The 22,711-nt window shown below is 42.4% G+C and overlaps 1 long non-coding RNA gene across 1 annotated transcript; it reads right to left on the reverse strand.

The window, feature by feature from the left end:
• Positions 1-3,598: 3,598 nt before the first annotated feature.
• LOC124695453 lies at positions 3,599-4,668 on the reverse strand. Its single transcript, XR_007000569.1, has 2 exons — positions 4,028-4,668; positions 3,599-3,920 (listed from the first exon to the last, which is right to left on the reverse strand). It is a non-coding gene; the product is annotated as an uncharacterized LOC124695453 (long non-coding RNA).
• Positions 4,669-22,711: the final 18,043 nt, after the last annotated feature.

Consider the following 22,711-nt stretch of genomic DNA (forward strand, 5'->3'; position numbering starts at 1 on the left):
TGTAACCAGCATGCAACATCCATGTTTACGAATGGAGTACGATTACGAGTCATCATGTTGAAAATGGACACCGTATTTTCATTTTACTGAATTTTTTTTTGGAGTTTGTTTCTCTTGTATCGATGCCCTCAATTTTTAGTAGCCTGTGTCACTTCGAATTCACTTTCCCACACTTGAGATATGTGATCTCATATTATAAGTCTACCTGAGATTTTGCGGTGTATTTGGTAGCTTGTGTAGTTGAGAGACGCCCTTTGCATTGAACCGGAGGGAGTATATGTGTATGGGAGAAGCTCCACATCGGGTGGTTACAGACTAGCCATCTGATCAACCGTGATCTCATAACCGTTGCAATGTAAAATCCTAAATGGCATGCCATACATCACTATTAAGGGTTCCGCTAGGATCTCATGGATATGGATGTACACTCTATGAGTCTTCTCTTATCCCCCCTTGACCACATGATAGATGATGAGGGTGTCAGTTGATGTGTGTTCTCTACCACATGTTCAAAGGTAGTCCCCTCTCTTGTCCTTAAAGGCAAGTGATGCATGGTCGACTTCATACAACATCACGGGAGATAATTAACACACAATGATGAAGGAATGAATAAAACATTTTTATTTCATCTCAAGTCCATAACTAGGGTTTCACCATATCCCCCAAAAACAAAGAGACTACTCAAAATAGAGGTAGGAGACCGTCACCATGACAATAAAATGAATCAATTACATAGGGGGAGGGGGACGAATACTTGTTCAAATCCACAACAAGATATGGGACATACAACAAGATGGGAATGGATGATGGTGTTCATGCAAAGGTTGGTGATGGAGATGATGCCCACGCATCCCTCTCCTAAGTATCCTCTTCTTCTCCCTTCAATGGTGTTGCGGTGATGGTGGAGATCACTGTGGTGGCGGCTATGGAGGTGGTGGAGCGGCAGAACTCCATCGTGGGGGTGCGGATGGGTCTCTTGTTCTCCCTTCACTCTCCGCTCCTTTATAGATACCTAGGAGGGTCCTCCTAGCCCCCAATACCAACCCAATGACCTAGGGAGTACAGGGTGGATTCTGTGAAGAAACGTGGAAGTTCGCGAGGTTTCCATCGCCTGGAACCCGCAGTATGGTTGGGCAATACGGGCGGAGAAACTCGGAAGTTCACGAGGTTTCTGTCGCCTGGAACCTGCAGTATGACAGGGTGGTACGGCCAGGCTAATGATCACCAAACTCTCTGGTTGCTTCGGTATTTTGGCCGATGTTTCCTCATACAAACTCTGATTGATGTGTTCTTTGGCTTGTTAGACTCTTGTGGACGAGGACTACAAGACCATGGTTTTGGATATTTAATTTCAGATGATGGAAATATCATCCTTTTGCCACTCCTCAAATGGCTAAGTATGGTGCGTGTAGCTCCTCCATATTATGTCCTCTTTGCCCCTATTGCATTTGTCTATCCATAATCTCCCATAACACCTACACATATATCAAAGACAAGGAAAAGTGATAAAATTCCACCTAAACTACTAGTGGTGCAAAACTCATATGAAAATAAATGGAAACCAGTAATCATGTATAATAGCTAGATTAAGCATGGGATGAGTGGTAACTACGCATAAAGTATGCTCTAGAAGTTTACATAAATTCCACTATCGGCTTCCAAGGAGGAAGATGGAAGATGATTTCGGTACAAGCTCTTTCAGTAATCGCATCCATCCCTCCTTTTGAGGCTTCATTGCGGTACATATCTATTGGTCGACCATGTTGGCGAGGGGAAGATGTAGTGTAACGCAATGGCCTCTAGAGGTAAAGGATGGAGGGAAGGATTGTTGGTGCAACTAGTTGGAGTTCATCATGGTGACCTTTGCTCTCTCCCATGATCCCGGGCTGATGAGGCAGCCACTCCTGATGCCATCGAATGCATTTATTTAACCTCGAAGACGGAGGCCCTCGAAGGGATTCCCAGCGTCATGCAACTCTCTCTCTCTCTCTCTCTCTCTCTCTCTCTCTCTCTCTCTCTCCCTCCCTCCAGTTATTTTGCTAGAGGCAAAGAGGACCTGATCGCCTTTTCTTACTATTTGTTAGGGTCCTTTATGCTAATGTTCAGGGTTGCTCTATAGTTTTTGGTTTTTCTTTCGTCATGTACTCAAGTTGTAACCCATTGTTGAAGCAATGCAGCTCGAGGCCCTTTCGGGCTTTTCCTCTCTTAAAAAAAGAGAGTATAATCTTAATTTCATTGACCATCCTTGTCGTTTTAACTCCAATAAGTGTACTTAGCTTCTATGTTTGTTTAAATCAAACTCATTTAATTTTAATCAACTTTATAGGAAAAATGTAGTAACATCTGTGTTACTAAATTAATATCAGTACATAGTTCTATAATATATACCAATTTGGCATCATATATGTAGGTATTTATTTCTACAAAGTTAATCAAACACCGATAAGGTTAATTTGTGTCAGAGGTAGAAATGCACTTATTGACTAACAGAGGAAGTAGTCTTTAATGTGGTAACTAGGAAGCAAAGGCGCGACGGCACGCCGCGCCCGTGGAGCTACCATTTGAGTATGCATGGTTGATATTAGTTGCAGAGGAGTCTTATGACTGAGAAATACATCTCTTTCAAGGTTGCTACGTACTGAAAGAAAGAATCGACTTAGTTACATAGTAGAAGCACGATAAGGTAAATAATTTAATCGATGACATTGTGAAAGTTGCTCCATACTTGGGACCTCACATTAGTTGACAGCGCTAGCTGATGTCTACACGGCGCTGGTACGTATTTTTTCTGCTGGACTGAGCCGGGCGGCAACGATGTATATTCCCGTTGGATTATAAGGATTATATAATCAACGGATCTTTATTCCAGAGGGGCTGAATTATCTAGCTGTTCTAATCTACACTACTGGTAACATAGATAACTTCGGTGGAGTGGTGTTCATCTACCACATTGTTGGCGCTGAGTCTCAGTGGCATGGTGCTGCAGGGTATCGACGACAGATGCGGGATGATGTATACGTGCAGGAGGGTGGAGCCGTCTGGCGTCATGGTGGCATCGACGGCAGGTCTTGCAAGGTTAATGCGTTGATCTCTCTTGAAGATGGAGTCGAGGAAGACGGCGGGAGCAACTCCTGTGGCGTGTGCGTTGGCGTGCGCTGAGAGTCTGCTTGACTGGATGTGTTTCTCACCTGCTATTGGGCGGTCTGAGAAGGCATTTAGTTTTGGATGATTTGAGTTGGTGTATTGTCACCCTCTTCATCCCACTGTAGGTATAGTAAGGTTGCTTCAAGTTTGATCTTTTGTATTTTTTCTTGTAAGGTTTCGTGAATAATCTAATAAAAAAAGCCGTGTGCATCCTTTGGATGCAGAAGCTGGGGCGATATTTCCCCCATTTCGAAAAAAAAAACTACTGGTAACATAGATAACTGATGGCATGCTAAAGGTAGCTGCCATAGCTGCTGAGGCACAAGAGGCGAGATATAGTCTGTTGGGTAACAGGTGATAGATAGTTCGTGGGAACAATATAAACTGAGTATATGTATATAGAGTAGATGACGCACAACTGTAGTCTATTTCACTCAGAATGCAAGGTGAAAGGTAAGGATAATATGTCCGGTTGCTTCAATGCAAAATGGGGATTCCAAATAAAGGGAAAATGACTGTAAATTGTTGCGTGATAAGCAAAAAAAGATACAAACATTGACTGATATTATGTCCTCCTAGACCTATGAATGAGTTTGCCAGTCAATAATACCTAGAAAGAAACACGCTTCAAGGCAATGGAAAGAAGGGAAGCAGAAATGGGCGGACTGCATCAGGAAAGCCCTCTAAAGAACATGTCATTCCCTAGTTTCATTTGCTCATAAAGGCGTACACACCAGGCCATGCATCTCCTCATTCAGATAAATCCCACTTCGCAGCTGAAACAATCACATAAATATATCACGACGTGTACCCTGAAGCACACCAAAATTGAATCTCAAATATACAAAATAACTGAACAAATGGTGCAGCATACTTGGTTTACCTTGATCAATATATAATACAGTACCATATACATAGGGCTAGTTCTCCCAATCTTATTCAATTCCTGTACAATGTCCAAGGAATCCTCCAGGCAAACCGGTGAACATATTTTAGCTTCCAAAAGAGAATCAAGTATACATTTATAGCAAAACAGGAAGGAAAGACTTCTTACCTCTGGTTTAGTCTTGTCTTCGAGATACCGAAATAATTGTTAGCAGTAACCTCTTTCAACACACTCATCACCCACGGTTTAGTATTCCCATCATCTCTTTTTGATATTTTGAGTAACTTCCTTAACAACAGTCTGCATATTATTTGTTTTAGATCTTGCATGAAGCCATCAAGTTCTCCAAGATAATTTTGCAAAACCTTATCTCCTTGTTTTGTCTCTAATCTGTTGACTAACTTTTCAGTTCCACAACCTGTAGTCGCTTTCTCTAACTCAACAGGACGTTCCTCATTATGAGATTTAATAAGACTAAAGAAATACCGTGCCATCGGAACATGAGAAACTTGACAATTTAAACTTTCATGTTTGTTCCATCCTAGAATGCTTACTGTGGAGGTATTACATTTTTCACCGTTGATTTTTACGGATGTATAAAAATTGTATCATCAACCATGAAAAATCATTGTATTAGATTTTTAGGGGTTGCTAAGCTCTAGGGTTTATTTGCATAAAGCCAAGTTTAGTTCATAAACCTTTAATAAAGATGCTTGAATTGCTAACTAACTCAAGGGGAAACATTAGTGTCATTCCCACAACATCAGTTGTGTTTTCAAAATTCAAGTCACATTCAATTCCCCATTCCTTTTTAAGACAAGTTCTGACAACGGAACAGTATGGCCTTTCCAATTGTCCGTAACCGTGGACACGGCTATTCGAATAGGTTTAACACTCTGCAGAGGTTGTACTCTTGTGCCACAACTTTTGATTACATCCGTCGGGGATAACCCCGAATCATCGTAACTCAGTACGCGGATCATCAACCATAACCTTTCACTTAAATAACCTAGTATAGGCACCTCTCCCCATGAGCTTGGCCTCCCGGTGAAAACAAACCGTCAACCCGGGAACTGCACAGGGCTTGGGTCGTACATTCACCTCATATTCACATCATTTCACTTTCAACGGAGGCAGCCTTGGCATAACCCTATGATGCTTGTTCAGAGGGAACCCATACTAAACCACATAAGTTTCTAGTTAAGCCCTACCCATAATCAGGTATTGTGGGGGTACTTGTATAATTGGAAGGGTATCGCATCCGAACCCAATCATCAGTTTTCACAAACTTTCACCAAGTCATTTAATTCACATTCATCTTCAAAAGCTTTCAAAGTCATTTCATTTCACATTGTTCCCACCTAGAGTAGGCAATTTTAATTACTTAGCAATGGCAACTACTCATGATGGGGTGCTATCTAGCTTTGCTTGCTTAGGCTAAAGTTGATGCTCTTGTTCCATGGCGAGCCCGATCCCTACCCTCCTGCCCACCTTGGTGCTCGACACAACGACTGGCCAAGCAAGGCAAAGCGAGAGCAGCACTTCCCAGTGCGAGTTCCAGCCAGTTTCGTTGCCACTGGAAGCGACGTCATCACGAAGGCGGAGGGGCGGCGGAGCATGCTGAAGCTTGCAGAGCGGATGGTGACGAGGTGACGGTGTCGACGACACACCAATGGACCACACTTTCTTGTGAGATGTGTACATGAGGTGCTCAGCACAAAATGTCCAGTAGGGATAGCACAGGTGAGCCATAGAGCACGACCAAGCACATTCAGCGGCACTTTGCATGCACACTAACAAAACCTTGCAGTCTTGCACGGCGGACCTTTGTATGACACGCTGCGCAGAGCAGATCTTATGTTTTTGAAGAGCTTGAACTATGAAAAAAGGATAGAAGAGTGTATAGGAAAGTGTACTACTTGGACTGGTGTTCTAAATCCATACCATTACTAGAGCAAATCCCTCAAAAAAACATGAAGGTGTAAATCCCTAAAAAGATGAAGAAAACTGCTACTCAAACACCTAGCTATGTTAATACAAACGCAAATGACAGTGAAGAATTTCCTATTAAGATGGTACAAATGGAGAGAATAGTAATAAGCAGAACAAGGTGATGCAAGAAGTAAAGCGGGCCTCCTGCGAGACGACTAAACAAAGAAGATATGAAAGCACAAGATGATAAGTTGACAACAGAACAAATTAGTCTTGAATATTTCACAGCAACAAACCATTGGGACGTCTATCTCTACTAGGAGGACAATACAAAATCAAGCCTACTTCAATCAACCGACTCCAACTTAATTATTTTGGTATATAGAGTTTTATGTCATATACCAAAGTGAACTAAATAAATTGTATAGTTGCAAGATGTGTTCGAGCTTATGTGATGTTACTGGTTACACTACATGATCTCACGATGGAAAATTGTGCTTGTGGAGTAATCATATACCATACAATTCAGCATCTTGACACTCATATGATCTATTTTTCATGCTCCTACTCAACATATAAGAAACTCAATGAACTGCAGCCATCGTCATTGCGAAAATAATTTATTTTCATGCTCCTATGCAAGAAATAAGAAGCTCAATGAACTGCAGCCAATGCTGAGCGGCTCCCTTGGCGATGGACAAAGACACCGCGACCACGACGACTTCATTGGTTCATTGCCACTAGCAAGATTTGTCTGAGTTCATATGAAAGCTAGCTACATGATACTTGTATGTCTTCAGAAGTTCAGATAAAATAAGCACTCCAACATTATCAGCAGTTCATCACATTTTCTCATTACTTTCATTACCATCATATCAGCATTGAGAAATGACGATGTCTAATTGAAAAGTTTCTAAGATAGAAGAACACGGCAAAGTTAATTCAGCAGATTGTTTCAGAGAATGGAGCAGAGCATGTCAATCGTCACATGTGCAGGAGAAGGAAGAAAAGATGATCATGGGGATTGAGTACGGACTGACCTTGGACTTGCAAGAAGCCGTTCCTCCTTGGCCTCTCCAAGTAGGCCTGGAGCGCCAACACGCTCGGGTGCCGGACACGCCCAAGCACTTCCGTGTGTTTCCCGCGGTCCCGAACTCTGCCGCCCAACACCTAATCCTCCGGCCGCCGGCGAAAACGGCTGCGCCACCTGGGATCTGCCGCGCGCCGTCTGCAGGTACGGGATGCGCGCTAGCCAGCTGAAGCAGCTGCGCCACGCGCGAAGCACCTCTCCTAGGTCCGTCCTTCCACTCCCGAGTAATCGATGCAGCTGCGCCCACCCGGACCCGGGATCCACCTCCTCCGGGTTCAGCCTACTGCGCTTGAGCCAGTGACCTCCTGCCTGTCGGTCGAGAGAAGAACAGTGACAATGTAGGGCCAAACAGCGGTGCGCGAGAGAGTACGGGGGTGGAAGGAATGGGACTGTGGCAGAAGACATGGCGATTTGATCGGCTCCAAGGCAATGGCCATGCGCACCGCCGCCTTCACCGCCTCCCCCATGACCTCCAGGTAGCCTGTAGAGCTCGTTCTCGCGGGCGACACGCTCTGTTCGGATCTTTCGGATGCGGGCGCGGGACATGGCGGTAACGCGGCTCCAGGTACTTTCGTTGTCGTCCATGACGATTGTAGATAGGTTTTGCCGTAGTCGTGGCAGAGACATCCATTATATAGGCGTGACAGGACGGATCCATTGCGCGGTTTCTCCTCGCGCGTGAAACGGCGGTCAAGCGCGGAACCAGTAATCATCGTCGGTATGGTTTGATGGGACGTTAATCACCACTAAAAGAGCAATCCGGAAAAAATTCTGCGGGGCCGCTGGGAACACTCCAGATGAAAATAACACTCGGCCTTCCCTTTTCAGCCGAATTTCGTGTCCACAACACTGGCCCAAAAAGATACAGATCGGACAATCGCTACTTTTAATGATCGAAATGCGTGAGAGGGGATGGCTAGAGGCTCGCTACAAATTGGTGATATAATATTTCTATATTTATACGTTTCCTATAAACTGTTATATTTGCAAAATAATATATGATATTGCTTTTATTTTGCTCTAGGTTACTCTAAACGAAAAAAAAAGAGAAAGAAAAGGATAGAGAGGTGAGACCAATTGCTGGTACTACTAGGATCGAGAGCAATCTCCTAAAAAAAAGGATCCAGAGCAATTGCACCTGCTACTTCGAGTGAATCTGACTTTTCAAAAATACATTGACATTGATCAGTAAATCGGTGATTATTAAACAATACAGAATAATTACTATAAATCAATAAATAAAAATCTGAGTGACAATTCAGCTTTTACTTATGTGCCGTGCTTGTTAATGTGGGATTACCAAAAAAAAAGAAATTTAAGACACTAGAAGAAATAAGAAATATTCTCCTTTTATTTACATATCACTAAAAAATAACTTTTTATATTTTAAAAAATAGTAGTTCCTCCGTTCAGTAATGTAAGACCGTTTAGATATTTTGAATTGCACTAGACTCGGATCAAAATAAGTGAATTTACACAGTAAAAATAGACTAGATATAGACCAAAATAACTAAATATACAAAAAGCTAAAATGTTTTACATTAGTGAACTCAGTTGGAGTATAATAATATAACACCTCACGTAAAGGATGATATGTCACCATACTGATAATTGTGTTATACTTATACATAATCAATCTCAAAGCGCCCCAAAAAAAAGTTAGAATACAATATAACCAAGAAAAATAGTTATTAGAGTACAACCACGAAAAACAGTTAGAATTAATATTATGGCAAACAAGTGCAATCTTCCACCATCAACTACAGAGTGTTAAAACGAATCCATAAACTGTACACAGTACAACGCCCTATACCAAATATTCGAAAGGATCGTGCTGAGGATCCTTTGGAGGATAATTACCTCCGAGCCTCTGAGTCCCCTGAACGACACGTGTCCCGGGACCAGTACATGACAACTCATCTCTCCCGCACTCATCTCTTTCCCCGCATAGAAAAAAAACATGAAAAACACGGAAAATCCCTCGCGCAGTCGCGCAGAGACAACACGTCCTCCTCCCCGCACCATCCTCCCTGAAGAAGTACTGCGAGGGACCTTGCCGGCACACATCAACTCCGGTTGAAAGCACCGCCGTCTCTCCTTGCAGCACCGCCTACCACCGATGGTAGCGCCGCAGCCCCCGCTGGCAGCACCGTCGCCCGGCTTTTGCAGCTCCGGCGATGGGAGGTTGCAGCAGCGGTGGCCGACCTTTGCAGCTCCGGCGATGGGGGTTTGGAGCAGCGGCAGACGGCCTTTGTAGCTCCGGCAACGAGAGGTTGCAGCAGCGGGCCAGCCTTTGCAGCTCCGGCGACGGGAGGTTGCAGCAGCGGCGGCCAGCCTTTGAAGCTCCGGAGAGAGGAGGTTGCAGCACCGGCGGCCGGCCTTTGCAGCTCCGGCGGCGGGAGGCTGCAGCAGCTCCGGCCGGCCTTTGCAGCTCCGACCATAGCGGTTTGCAGCATCGGCGGCCAAAGAATGCAGAAGCTCCGGACGGCCTTTGCAGCTCCGGCCACGGCGGGTTGCAGCACCGGCGGCCGGCTTTTGCGGCTCCGGTGATGGGGTTGCAGCTCCGCCCTCTAGATGTCGCATGGATGCCCGCCTCGGTTCCATCGACCCCTTGCTGCAGCTGCGTCGTAGCACTGCCGCGGCGCCAACAAGTTGCCCGCCTCAGCGCCGGCGCCGCCCCCTTGTTGTAGCAGCGTCATAGCGCTGCAGTGGCACACCCGCCTTGGCGCCTCCGCCGCCCCCTTGCTGCTGATGCTGCGTCACAGCGCGCCATGGCACCGACAAGCTCGGACAACAGCAACACAGGATGGGATCTCGATCTCCAGCCGGCGCGCCTATGGGACAGGGCGGCAGCTAGCCGGCGTGGTGAGGTTTCTACGGAGAGAGAGAGGAAGAACGGGTGGGGGAGAGAAGACTTCGTAAGAGATAAGGCAGCATGGTGGGCCCCTCACCTGTCGTTGTCCACCACGCAGGAGCACCCGTGTCACACGCACGATGAAAAGGATCCAACGATGCGCTGTTCGGAGGTTGCAAAGGCACGCAGCTTCCGAAGGAAACAAAGCATTTTCCTATTCGAAATAATAACACGGGCGCGTCATGTGGACGCGCCAAGCCTACTACTAGTATGTGTAGATGCGCCGTTAAATTGGTTTCATTTTGGATCAATGGAGGTAGGGCCTCCACTTGATGCTATCCAGGCTTCTTCGTGGCCCACGTTTTCCACGATGATGAATCATGCATGTGCGGCGGCGGGGGCGAATCCTATACACCGACTAGGTCGGTGCTTACCCAGCACCGCACACCCTGGTCGGGTATAGGGCCCGGCCCATTTGCGTTTTTTCATTTTATTTTCGTTTTCTGTTTATTCGTTTTCTTTTCTTTTTTGTTTGTTTTTCTGTTTTCTTTTCTTTTCTTTTCTGTTTCTTTTTATTTTCTTTTTTTAAAAAAGTTCCAAAAAAATAAATTAATTTTCTTAAATTTTTTAAAAATGTTAAAATTTATAACTTGTTCAAATTTGAAAATTGTAAAAAAATAAAAAATGTTCATATTAGAAAATTTGTTTAAACTTAAAATTGTTCAAACTTAAAATTGTTCAAAATTAAAATTGTTCAAACTTAAAATTGTTCAAAATTAAAATTGTTCAAACTTAAAATTTGTTCAAACTTAAAATTATTCAAACTTAAAATTGTTCAAAATTAAAATTTGTTCAAATTTAAAAAAAGAAAAATTTTATAAAATTGTCAAATCAGAAATTCTCGATTTTAAAATTAAAGTTCAGATTTTAAAATTTTCATTTTTTAAATATTCAAATTATAAAAAATGAACAGAAAGAAAAGAAACGAAAAAAGAAAACGTTTACCTGATGCTGTTGGGCCGGCCCAGCAAGCCACATCGGACCACCTGAAATGAAAACAGCCAGCCGGGTTCGTGGGCCGGGCCCAACAACGGCCGGGGGGTGTGCGGCTCCTCGCTTTGCCACCGACCAGGTCGGTGTAAAGCAACACCCGCGGCGGGCCTTTGTGGAGAGCACAATTTTCTTGGTCAACCGTCTTCGTTTGGCGGCCGCGATCCCTATTCTCCGCTCAAGGTGGGAGTTATCAGGCGCTCCGCATACCCTGCGCTGTATGGGCCTGGCCCATTTCTTGTACTTGTTCGATGTTTCTATTCCTCGTGTGTGATGTGGATTCAGTTTCGTCAGCTTTTTACTGTACACATGAACATGAGCTAGAATTCCAGGACCAAGACACAGACCGAGATTCCTTTCTTAAGAAATGCTGGTCGGCTGGTTCGTGACAAAAAAATTATATTTCCTCTTTCCTTTTTTATTTCATTTTATTCTTTACTTATTTCTTCTGCTCGGTTTTTTTTTCTTATTCATGGCTTCTTATTTTGTATTTTCAATAATTTTTATTTAACAATTTATTAATATTATTTTTATTTTAACGAGTTTCACCTTTATTGGATTTTCTATTTTTCGACCAACACATGATGTTTTTAAATTACGCGGATTTATTTTCTACATGTACAAATACCTTTTCTTTTCATATACAAAAAATATAAAAATATACGTAAACATTTCTTTTCATTTTTTGGTTCCCTGATTTTTTTTCCAAGGAGTTCAAAGACTGTTCAATGGTCTGATCAATATACGTCCATGGATTGAAAACGGGGTTACGGGGGTTAATAGCGTACATTTACAGAAAAATGTTATAGAGATGGGCCAAACGGGGTTGGGGGTTCAAACTAACATTATTGTTCGAGTAGGAAACCGTTCTTTGTTTTTCATAATATGTTCAAGGTGAAAACCGTCCTAGGTAGAAATTTTTCACAACTGTTACAACGTGCAAAACCGTTCAAGTAAATACAATGTTCAATATGCAAACCCGTTCACAAATTGAACCGTTCGAATTTTCAATAATGTTCAACGTGGAAAACCGATTGGAATTCATTAATGTTTAAGCTTTCAAAACTGAAATTTCAATAATTGTTCAAGATCCAAATATGATTTGCAAAATGTAACTGTTCAATTTTCATAAATGTTCAACGTGAAAAATCGTTCTATTTTTTCATAAATGTTTATGCTTAGAAAGTCGTTCAATTTCCATATATGTTCAAGTTAGAAATTCGTTCAAGATTGAATTTCTGTTCAAGTATCATATTTGTTACTTGGTAGGAACCGTTCATGTTTTTCCACAAATATTCAAGGTGAAAACCGTTCAAGTAGAAAAATCATAATATTTCAAGGTGCAAATCTTTTGAAATAATAAAAATGTTCAACGTGAAAAATCGTTCAATTTTCATAAATTTTTATGTTTGGAGAATCATTCAATTTACATATATGTACAAGGTAGAGATTCGTTCAAAATGAAATTTCCGTTCAAGTAACAAATTTGTTCGAGGTGAAAACCGTTCATGTTTTCAAAAACGTTCAAGGTGAAAACCGTTCAAAGAGAAATTTTTCATAATTGTTCTAGGTGAATAAGAAAAATGTTCAACATGAACAGTTCACATAGTGAACAGTTCACTAGTTCACATAGTGAACTGTTCGAAATTCATTTAGGTTTCAAGGTGGAAAACCGTTCGTAACTGAGAAATTCAATTCGGAACATGGGAGCATATGCTCCTGCCACCGGAAAAATATTTTGAAATGTTCAAAAAATTCGAACAAAAAATTTCTTGCTTACGTATCAACATCTTACGTGCGCAGACCAAGTCTTGCGAAAAACCGACATTTTTTGTGACTTGTGCGAAAAAGATAAACAAAACGTCTCATACACAACCATTTTTTACAGAAAAATTTGTCTTCTTTACAGATGACACTCAAAATGTCGGTTTTCTGTGGAACCACTTTGTGAACGTGTAGAATTTCGAGATGTATCTATTAAATTTTGTGTTCAAATTTTTCAACATTTTAAAAGTGCATTTAAAATGAAGTTTAAAAACCGGGAGCATATGCTCCCGGGTGCCAAAACGCCACTCTCGTACTCATAAATTTGTAAGGTGTGATACTATAATTTTCCAAAATTGTTCAATTTACATATATGTATAAGGTAGAAATTCATTCAAAATGGAATTTCCATTCAAGTAACAAATTTGTTCGACGTGGAAACCGTTCATGCTTTTTCAAAAGTAATAAAGGTGAAAATTGTTTAAGTGTAAAAAGATCATAATTGTTCAGCGTGCAAATTCGTTCAAGTAAGGGAAATGTTCAAGATGCAAACCATTCAAAAACTAAACCATTCGAATTTCAATAATGTTTCAAAGTGGAAATTCGTTCAAATTCCATAACTGTTCAAGATTCAAATATGATTGCAATATGTCTAAGGTGGAGAACCGTTCATAAATGTTTTATGGTTGGAGAACTGTTCAATTTCCATATATTTCAAGGTAGAGATTCGTTCAAAATGAAATTCCGTTCAAGTAACAATTTTGTTCGAGGTGAAAACTGTTCATGTTTTCAAAAATGTTCAAGGTGAAAACCGTTCAAGGAGAATTTTTTTCATAATTGTTCTAGGTGCAAATCCGTTGAAATAAGAAAAATGTTCAAGATGCAAAATAGTTCACATAGTGAACCATTCGAAATTCATGTAACCGTTCATTCCTGTTCATAAATATTCAAAGAGAAAAATGTTTAAGGAGATTTTTTTTCATAATTGTTCAAGGTGCAAATTCGTTCACGTAAGAAAATGTTGAAGATGGAAAACCGTTCAAAAAAATTAACTGTTCGAATTTCAATAATGTTTCAAAGTGGAAAACCATTTAAAAAGTAATCAACATAGTTTTCTATGTGCAAGGCAACAAATGAATTAAATGGATAATTTTTGGCACTAGTACTCTGATTTTCAAAGTGTTCATTTTTGCCTATTTCACTATGCAAAGTTGGTGAACGAAAACACTGTTTCTTCAAGGCCGTTCCCACAACTATGTTTCATACGAGGAATACGCGAACCGGTACGTGAGGCTCTCGCGACTAGGTATTCCTCGCCTCTTGCCGGCGCCGCCGCCAATCTGCCCCGGCTCTGTGGCCTTCGGGCCATGGGGGTGCCCTCGTCGGCGGGAGGGCTTCACCCTCTGTTTTGTGGGCTTCGTTTTCCGTTTGTAGGGGCGGTGTTCAGGTGGTGGTGGCGCCGCCTCGTGCAATAAGGTCTCTCCGGCTTCAACCCCATCTCGGCGGCAACGTCGATAGGCCTGTGGGAGTGGTGTCGTCTTCGAGTTTTTGGTCTAGTTGTGGAGATCTTCGGATCGTCAAGGAGGTTCAACGGGAGTTCATCCTTCTTCTACATCTTCGGAACGTATGTGGTCTTTTCAACTCGTTCGGCGACTTTCCATCCGCAACCAACAACGTCAAGCCGACTCAGGAAGGAGCGGCAGCGGTGGCGCGTCGTCGACACTGTCTGGAGGTTGAAGATGAAGGGCTTCTCAAGGATCTCATTGTAATTTTTGTTTTTCTTAGGGTGCTTTGTACTGTTCGCAGTTTCCTTTAATGCCAATGTCCTATTCATAAAAAAAATATGTTTCATACGACAATGTCTAATGATGCTTTATGAAAGTTTTATCCCTATATATTGTTTTAAGCCTTAAATTTACTGTGACTTTCGTACTTTGATTTCGCACTGCTACTTCGTACTGAGAATTAAGCAATGTTTTTATACTGTTCTCGAAATTACACTGTGCGTAGCAGAACACATACAGGTATGATACCGGCACATATCAGCCTGATGTGATGTACCTGAATTCATTCATGTTCTGTGGAGTTTTTCGTTTTTTTAATATTCTTATTTGTTCTCAGTTTAATTAGGAAGCAAATGCGGTTTCAAGATGAACTCATCCTCGAAAAGAAATTCAATTAGCTGTGCAGTTAGCCCTTTTCTCTTTCATAATTGGTCGAAATGGATATTGCCTGTCACTTGAAAATAAGGTTGTTTCATTTAGAATTCAGCAAGTCGAAGCACTAAGAACTTGAACGTGCTTCCAGCCTTTTCACGGTTCGGCAATACGCTAAATCAAAACTGGAAACGATGAAACCGTACAGCTACGTGCAAATGCTTAAACGGGCCGAGCCCATTTATGTCGATTGTTCAAACTAGAGGTATGCGGAGCCGAGCGTACGCTCCGCTTAAAGCGGTCAATAGGCGCTCCCTTTGGCGGCCGTGGTGTCTCCCGGTACGTGCGAAGTTTGGACTGAAGAAAACCTGCCTGCAGGAGTGAGGGTCTCTCCAACGCAGCGACCCAAACGGACGCGTTGGGTCATCTGTTTTGGATTGTTTGGGTGATCGTGCGGATATCCGGACAGCGGTCCATGTCCACGTGTCTGTTTGGGTCGCACGCTGCATCCAACGCGGCGATCCAAAAAGCTGCCACGTGGTTCGTCTTCCCTGGCGGTGTTGCGCCATGGCATGCCTCGACGGGACAACAATGGCAGGCGGGAGAAAGCGCGGGAAAGTTCCCGCGCGCACCAGGGTTCCCGCGCGTGCGAAAAGGCCATGGGCGCGCGCTTGCGCCCAAGTTTCCCGCCAAGGACGCCGACTATAAAAGACGGCGCCGGCCTCGCAGACCTCACACCCGCTCCGCCGTCCTCTCCCCCTATACCTTCTCCGGCGCCCTCTCCACCTCCATCGCCATGCCGCGCACCCTGCAGACCACGTGGGGCCAAGCTCTCCCTCACCGCCCGAGCCAGGTTCCTGCGGACGGAGGAGGAGGAGGGGGCGGACGCGCGTTGGGTCGCCGACAACGAGGCGATCCGCGTTGCGGCACAGGGGGCGACGAAGAAGGAGGCGGAGCCCGCCGCGGAGGAGGAGCCCGTCGACGCGGAGGACTACATGGACGACCTCGCGATGGCGAACATCAACGTCGCCATCGAGGAGCGTCTCGCCGAGCTCACGCGCGTGACGAAGGAGCACAAGGCCACCTGCCGGGCCGGTCACCGCCATTTAGGCGACCTCCTCGGCCAGAAGAACCAGCTCCTCGCTATGCGAGCAGCCCGTCACCTCATCCAGCTGCCCTCGCCCGAGCGGCGTGATGCGCGTAGATATACACGTCCGTTGGGAACCCCAAGTGGAAGGTATGATGCGTATAGAAGCAAGTTTCCCTCAGTATGAAACCAAGGTTTAATCGAACCAGTAGGAGCCAAGAAGCACGTTGAAGGTTGATGGTGGCGGAATATGATGCGGCGCAACACCAGGGATTCCGGCGCCAACGTGGAACCTGCACAACACAACCAAAGTACTTTGCCCCAACGAAACAGATGAGGTTGTCAATCTCACCGGCTTGCTGTAACAAAGGATTAACCGTATTGTGTGGAAGATGATTGTTTGCAAGAAAACAAGTAAAACAAGTATTGCAAGTAGATTGTATGCGATGTAAAGAATAGGACCGGGGTCCACAGTTCACTAGAGGTGTCTCTCCCATAAGATAAAAGCATGTTGGGTGAACAAATTACAGTCGGGCAATTGACAAATAGAAAAGGGCATAACAATGCATATACATGATATGATAAATATAGTGAGATTTAATTGGGCATTACGACAAAGTACATAGACCGCCATCCAACTGCATCTATGCCTAAAAAGTCCACCTTCGAGGTTATCATCCGAACCCCATTCAGTATTAAGTTGCAAAGCAACAGACAATTGCATTAAGTATGGTGTGTAATGTAATCGACAACTACATCCTTAGACATAGAATCAATGTTTTATCCCTAGTGGCAACAGTACAGCACAACCTTAGAACTTTCTATCACTGTCCCAGGTATCAATGCAGGCATGAACCCACTATCGAGCATAAATACTCCCTCTTGGAGTTAAGAGCAAAAACTTGGCCAGAGCCTCTACTAATAACGGAGAGCATGCAAGATCATAAACAACACATAAGTAATAGATTGATAATCACCATAACATAGTATTCTCTATCCATCGGATCCCGACAAACACAACATATAGTATTACGGATAGATGATCTTGATCATGTTAGGCAGCTCACAAGATCCAACAATGAAGCACATGAGGAGAAGACGACCATCTAGCTACCGCTATGGACCCATAGTCCAGGGGTGAACTACTCACTCATCACTCCGGAGGCGATCATGGCGATGAAGAGTCCTCCCGGAGATGAATCCCCTCTCCGGCAGGGTGCCGGAGGCGATCTCCTGAATCCCCCGAGATGGGATTCGCGGCGGCGGCGTCTCTGGAAGGTTTTCCGTATCGTGGCTCTCGGTACTGGGGGTTTCGCGACGGAGACTTTAAGTAGGCGGAAGGGTAGGTCAAGGGGCGGCACGAGGGCCCCACACACCAGGGCGGCGCGGGCCCAGCCCTGGCCACGCGGCCCTGGCGTGGCGGCGCCTCGTCGCCCCACTTCGTTATCCTTTCGGTCTTCCGGAAGCTTCGTGCAAAAATAGGACCCCGGGCGTTGATTTCGTCCAATTCCGAGAATATTTCCTTACTAGGATTTCTGAAACCAAAAACAGCAGAAACAAAGAATCGGCTCTTCGGCATCTTGTTAATAGGTTAGTTCCGTAAAATGCGTAAATACGACATATAATGTGCATAAAACATGTAGATATCATCAATAATGTAGCATGGAACATAAGAAATTATCGATACGTTGGAGACGTATCAGCATCCCTAAGCTTAGTTCGCTCGTCCCGAGCAGGTAAAACGATAACAAAGATAATTTCGAAGTGACATGCCTTCATAATCTTGATCATACTATTTGTAAACATATGTAATGAATGCAGCGATCAAAACAATGGTAATGACATGAGTAAACAACTCGAATCATCAAGCAAAGACTTTTCATGAATAGTACTTCAAGACAAGCATCAATAAGTCTTGCATAAGAGTTAACTCATAAAGCAATAAATCAAAGTAAAGGTATTGAAGCAACACAAAGGAAGATTAAGTTTCAGCGGTCGCTTTCAACTTATAACATGTATATCTCATAGATAGTGTCAATATAAAGTAATATAACAAGTGCAATATGCAAGTATGTAGGAATCAATGCACAGTTCACACAAGTGTTTGCTTCTTAAGGTGGAGAGAGATAGGTAAACTGACTCAACAATAAAAGTAAAAGAATGGTCCTTCAAAGAGGAAAGCATCGATTGCTATATTTGTGCTAGAGCTTTTATTTTGAAAACATGAAACAATTTTGTCAACGGTAGTAATAAAGCATATGAGTTATGTAAATTATATCTTACAAGTTGCAAGCCTCATGCATCGTATACTAATAGTGCCCGCACCTTGTCCTACTTAGCTTGGACTACCGGATCATCGCAATGCACATGTTTCAACCAAGTGTCACAAAGGGGTACCTCCATGCCGCCTGTACAAAGGTCCAAGGAGAAAGCTCGCATTTTGGATTTCTCGCTTTTGATTATTCTCAACTTAGACATCCATACCGGGACAACATGGACAACAGATAATGGACTCCTCTTTTATGCATAAGCATGTAGCAACAATTATTATTCTCATATGAGATTGAGGATATATGTCCAAACTGAAACTTCCACCATGATTCATGGCTTTAGTTAGCGGCCCAATGTTCTTCTCTAACAATATGCATGCTCCAACCATTAAGGTGGTAGATCCCTCTTACTTCGGACAAGACGGACATGCATAGCAACTCACATGATATTCAACAAAGAATAGTTGATGGCGTCCCCAGAAGCATGGTTATCGCACAACAAGCAACTTAATAAAAGATAAAGTGCATAAGTACATATTCAATACCACAATAGTTTTTAAGGCTATTTTGTCCCATGAGCTATATATTGCAAAGGCGAATGATGGAATTTTAAAGGTAGCACTCAAGCAATTTACTTTGGAATGGCGGAGAAATACCATGTAGTAGGTAGGTATGGTGGACACAAATGGCATAGTGGTTGGCTCAAGGATTTTGGATGCATGAGAAGTATTCCCTCTCGATACAAGGTTTAGGCTAGCAAAGTTATTTGAAGCAAACTCAAGGATGAACCGGTGCAGCAAAACTCACATAAAAGACATATTGTAAACATTATAAGACTCTACACCTTCTTCCTTGTTGTTCAAAACTCAATACTAGAATTATCTAGACCTTAGAGAGACCAAATATGCAAACCAAATTTTAGCATGCTCTATGTATTTCTTCATTAATGGGTGCAAAGTATATGATGCAAGAGCTTAAACATGAGCACAACAATTGCAAAGTATCACATTATCCAAGACATTTTAGAATTACTACATGTAGCATTTTCCAATTCCAACCATATAACAATTTAACGAAGAAGAAACTTCGCCTTGAACATTATGAGTAAAACCTAAGGACATATTTGTCCATATGCAACAGCGGAGCGTGTCTCTCTCCCACAAAGTGAATGCTAGGATCCAACTTTATTCAAACAAAACAAAAACAAACCGACGCTCCAAGTAAAGCACATAAGATGTGATTGAATAAAAATATAGTTTCAGGGGAGGAACCTGATGATGTTGTCGATGAAGAAGGGGATGCCTTGGGCATCCCCAAGCTTAGACGCTTGAGTCTTCTTAAAATATGCAGGGGTGAACCACGGGGCATCCCCAAGCTTAGAGCTTTCACTCCTCTTGATCATAGTATATCATACTCCTCTCTTGACCCTTGAAAACTTCCTTCACACCAAACTTCAAGAAAACTCATTAGAGGGTTAGTGCACAATTAAAAATTCACATATTCAGAGGTGACACAATCATTCTTTACACTTCTGGACATTGCACAAAGCTACTGGACATTAGTGGATCAAAGAAATTCATTCAATATAGCAAATACGGCAATGCGAAATAAAAGGCAGAATCTGTCAAAAACAGAACAGTTCGTAAAGACGAATTTTAAAATGGCACCAGACTTGCTCAAATGGAAAAACTCAAAACTAAAGAAAGTTGCGTACATATCTGAGGATCACGCTCGTACATTGTCAGATTTTTTCGAATTTTGTACAGAGACTTGTGCCAGAATTCGTGACAGGAAGCAATGCTGTTTCTGCGCAGCGATCCCAAATATAACATCAACTTTAACATAGAAACTTTACTTGTCACAAAAACATGATAAGGAGAGGTTGCTACAGTAGTAAACAACTTCCAAGACTCAACAAAACAAAAATTTCTGTAGTAAAAACATGGGTTGTCTCCCATAAGCGCTTTTCTTTAACGCCTTTCAGCTAGGCGCAGAAAGTGCAAATCAAGTAACATCAAGAGTAGAAGCATCAACATTCTTATTTTTCATGCAAACACAACTTGTTGCAGTGGGTGCTTTAGGTGCTCCATTATCTAAATTTTCTATGGTGGTGCTAGGGGTTTTAGCAATTTTAGGCCTATAATAATTCTTTTGTTTAGGCATTTTAGAGGCATACATGAATTTTTGCTCTTTACCCACATAAGCTTTCTCATTATACTTGAGAGAAGAAAAGGTTGAACCCAAGGTTCCCATAGCTTTTTCAAGTTCATCAATCCTATTGGTTTGATTATCATGGACAACACAAGTTCCTAGGACACTAATTCTTTCATCAATTCCTCCTAAGGATTTATCAAATTCATTAGTTTTATCCAATAACATTTCCAATTTAGTTTCAATACTTGGAAAAATTTTCTCTATGGTTTCCAATTTTTTCATAACATCTTCAAGAGAGATTTCAATTTTAACTTCATTAACAGGTGGTATTCCAACTAGACTCTCAATGATGCAACTAGCTTCTAAAGCGGGAGTACCTAGGAAATTACCTCCCGAAAGAGTATCAAGACCATACCTATTCCAACTAGATAAACCAACATAAAAGTTCCTAAGAAGGATGGTGGTTGTCAACACCCGGATTTTTAAGTCCAGATGCCTATTATGCCATTCATCGCAATCCCAGGAATATTGTTTTTGCGAGACATAATAGATTGATATCACAACACATCATTCATTACAACACATAATTGTCTTACATAGAGGGATCACATGATCCAATCTTAATACAACACAGTGGATCTAGAGATCCTATTACAAAACACATAGCGGAAGCGAAGTAACGGTTGCGGTCCATCTATTCCACAGTAACCGTTGACGTCGGGAGTAGTCCTAGTTGTCGTAGACGTCCCGCTGTCCATCTTCCTCGTATCGTCGTTCTCCTTCACAGTCTGGCCATTTGAATAGCCAGGGACAAAGCCATGAGTACTTTAAAGTACTCGCAAACTAATACTAATGTAAGCACTGTCAACTATAGTAAGGGGGATGCTAAGATCTAGGTTTATTTGCATAAAGCCAAGTTTATTTCATAAACATTTAGTAAAGATGCTTGAATCGCTAAACTAACTCAAGTGGGAACATTAGTGTCATTCCCACAACTCTGTTGTTATTCAAGTCAAAGTCACCATTCCAAATTCAAAGCACAAGTCACCCTTCTCATGTCACATTTTGAAAAGTTCTGATGACGGAACAGTATGGCCTTTCCAATCGTCCTTAACCGTGGACACGGCTACTCGAATAGTTCTACACTCTGCAGAGGTCGTACACTTGTGCCACAACATTTGCAATAATCCGTCAGGGTTAACTGGCCTCGATTTATCACACTCCGTGTGCGGACTACCAACCATAACCTTTCACTTACATACCCTAGTATAGGCACCTCTCCCCATGAGCTTGGCCTCCCAGTGAAGACAGACAGTCAGCCTGGGAACTGCACAGGGCTTGGGCCGGACAGTTCACCTCATTCACGTCATTTCACATCGGTTCATATTTCTTTGGAGGCAGCCCTTGGCATAACCCCGATGACGCTTGTTTAGAGGGAACCCATACTAAGATACATAAACTTCTAGTTAAGCCCTACCCATATCAGGTATTGTGGGGGTACTTGCAAAATTGGAATGGTATCGCATCCGAACCGAACCATCAGTTTTGGTAAAATTCACCATGTCATTCACAAGTCACATTCACCTTCAAAATCTTTCAATAGAATGACTCATCATTCCAAGGTTTTCAAAGTCATTTCATTTCACAAGTTCCCATCTAGAGTAGTCACTTTTATTTATTTAGCACTAGCAACTAGTCATGAGGGGTGCTAACTTAGCTTGATTGCCATAGGCTAATTTTGATGATATTGCTCTACTCTAGACCAAATGAATCATGAATCAAAAAGTACCTCAAATAAAAATACAGTAATAAAACTTGAAAGTAAAACTTGTAATAAAACTGGGATAGGCTCAGTAAACAAGAAATAAAAGGTGGGGTACTTGGCTCTTGGAGAGCTTTGCACTTTGCAAGTGTATTAACTTGCAAGAGTATGGCTTGTATTGGTGTTAGCTTGCATTAATAATAGCTTGCCTTGGTTGGAGTAGTGATCAAAGTTCTCTTCTTCTTCAAAGTAGACCTCCTCCTCCTCGGTACTAGCGTCTAAATACGAGTACAATACACACAATTATCACACAAAGCCTAAGTACTAGACTAAGCACACACATAAATCACTCCTACTAAGCTATTAATCAACATTCTTATTAGGTGAGTTGATTTAATTTTATTCTTTAAGAAAAATAATTTCCTCTCATTATAGATATTAATTAGAGTTTCTATTTAATTCTTGAGAGAAAATACTTTCCTCTCCTTGAATATTATTAAGATTTAATTTCCTCAATTAATGTCATATGACCTAGATTGACCAAAGTCAACCTCTTCATAAG

The sequence above is a fragment of the Lolium rigidum genome, chromosome 3 (assembly GCF_022539505.1).
Source record: "Lolium rigidum isolate FL_2022 chromosome 3, APGP_CSIRO_Lrig_0.1, whole genome shotgun sequence".
Taxonomy (NCBI): Eukaryota; Viridiplantae; Streptophyta; class Magnoliopsida; order Poales; family Poaceae; genus Lolium; species Lolium rigidum.